Below are 2,500 nucleotides of genomic sequence, written 5' to 3' on the forward strand. Positions count from 1 at the left end.
TATCTATTGTTCTATTTGAATTGCGCCGTCAGATGTGATAGGTTCGAAATGGGGACTCAAAAACAAAACACAACAATGTGACTCGTTTCGATCTGAACTAGTTAAATAGATTTATGGAAATGATGTTGATAAACCTCAGGGGTGAGAATGACTGGTCACAAAAAAGGAGGAAATTTTTCATCGTGAAGATCATGACCCATCCATGCGACCATAACCTATAAATTTGAAATTCACTAAAATTTACTGAGATGCGATCCAAAATTTGTCTCGCAGCAATTTCTAACACGACTCGGTGGAATTTCAAAAGTTGAAAGTGTAATTACAACATCTGGTGGTTGTAGGGATGATGATGTGATGGTGGTTGTAGTAGTAGAGGTGGTAGGGATGATGGTGTGGTGGTGGTTGTAGTAGTGGTGGTGGTAGGGATGATGGTGTGATGGTGGTGGTAATAGTTGTGGTGGTAGGGATGATGATGTAGTGGTGGTTGAAGTTGTAGTGGTGGTGGGGATGATGAATTGATGGTGGTTGTAGTAGTGGTAGTAGGGTTGATGATGTGGTGGTAGTTGTAGTAGTAGTGGTGGTAGGGATGATGTGGTGCTATTTGTAGTAGTAGTGGTGGTAGGGATGATGATGTGGTGGTGATTGTCATAGTAGTGGTGGTAGAGATGTTGATGTAGTGGTTTTGGTGAGTGTTTTTTTATTCAGTGATGATAATAGCAATTGTCAAAAAGGAGGAACATTTCTCGGTCTATCGATCAAACACAAGCAAAGAAACCTAGTAGTTAGCTTATAAATACAACCCAAGAATCTCTCAAATTTAAAGCCATAGTCAAAAGGTAAAAAGAAAAAAGATTAAACTAAGCCAACCACCATTGCTTTGTTCTAATATATCATCTCTATATACCAGATGATTTAATGTGGTTGCGAAAGGAAGAAAAAGAGAGAGAGAGAGAGGGGGGGGGAGGAGGAGGAGGAGAGACTTCTTTACCAGAATAACTTATGTATTGACCTTTTGAATTCTATATCCAAAAAAAAAAAAAGAAAAGAGAAATAGAAAGAAAGGCAAAGGGGAAAAAAAAAAGAGAGAGAGAGAGGGGAGGAGGAGGAGAGACTTCTTTACCAGAATAACTTATGTATTGACCTTTTGAATTCTATATCCAAAAAAAAAAAAAAAAAGAAGAAGAGAAATAGAAAGGCAAAGGGGGGAAAAAAAAAAAGAAAAAGAGAGAGAGAGAGAGATTTACAGGGGTGAGAATGGCTGGTCACAAAAAAGGAGGAAAATTTTCAAGACCAATTCATGATGATGTGGTGGTGGTTGTAGTAGTAGTGGTGGTAGGGATGATAATGATGTGGTGGTGGTTGTAAGTAGTAGTGGTGGAAGGGATGATGATGATGTGGTGGTGGTTATAGTAGTAGTAGTAGTGGTAGGGATGATGGTGTGGTGGTGGTAGTAGTAGTAGTAGTGGTGGTAGGGATGAGATGTGGGTGGTGGTTGTAGTGGTAGTGGTGGTAGGGATGATATGATGTGGTGGTGTTGAGTAGTAGTGGTGTAGGGATGATGAGATGATGTGGTGGTTGTAGTAGTAGTGGTAGGGATGATGATGATGTGGTGGTGGTAGTAGTAGTGGTAGGGATGATGGTGTGGTGGTGGTTGTAGTAGTGGTGTAGTAGGAATGATGTATGTGGTGGTGGTTTAGTAGTAGTAGTGGTAGGTAGGATGGTGTGGTGGTGGTGGTAGTATGGATGATGATGTGGTGGTGGTTGTAGTAGTGTGGTGGTGGATGATGATGTGGTGGTGGTGTTATTATAGTATAGTAGTAGTGGTTGTGGGAGGATGTGGGGTGGTGGTGGTGTAGTAGTAGTGGTGGTAGGGATGATGATGTGTGGTTGTAGTGGTAGTGGTGTAGGGATGATGATGATGTGGTGGTGGTTATAGTAGTAGTGTGGTGGTAGGGATGATGATGATGTGGTGTTGTAGTAGGTGTGGTAGGGATGATGATGTGGTGGTTGTTGTAGTAGTAGTGGTAGGAATGATGATGATGTGGTGGTTGTAGTAGGTTGTAGGATGATGATGGTGAGTTGTAGTGTAGTGGGTAGGATGTGATGATGTGGGGTTGTAGTAGTAGTGGTGAGGATGATGATGTGGTGGTTGTAGTAGTGTAGTGGTGGTAGGGATGATGATGTGGTGGTGGTTGTAGTGTAGTGGTGGTAGGATGATGTTGAGGTGGTGAGTAGTTGTGGTAGGGATGATGATGTGGGGTGGTTGTAGTAGTTGTGTAGGTGATGAGTGGTGGTGGTTGAGTAGTGGGGTAGGGATGATGATGTGTGTGGTTGTTGTAGTAGTAGTGTTGGTAGGGATGATGATGTGGCGGTGGTTGTAGTAGTAGTGGTGATAGGGATGATGATGTGGTGGTGGTTGTAGTAGTTGTGGTAGGGATGATGATGTGGTGGTGGTTGTAGCAGTAGTGGTGGTAGGAATGATGATGATGTGGTGGTGGTT

This window comes from Berghia stephanieae, chromosome 8, assembly GCF_034508935.2.
Source record: "Berghia stephanieae isolate SIO BIC M18660-M18661 chromosome 8, UCSD_Bste_1.3, whole genome shotgun sequence".
Lineage (NCBI taxonomy): Eukaryota > Metazoa > Mollusca > Gastropoda > Nudibranchia > Aeolidiidae > Berghia > Berghia stephanieae.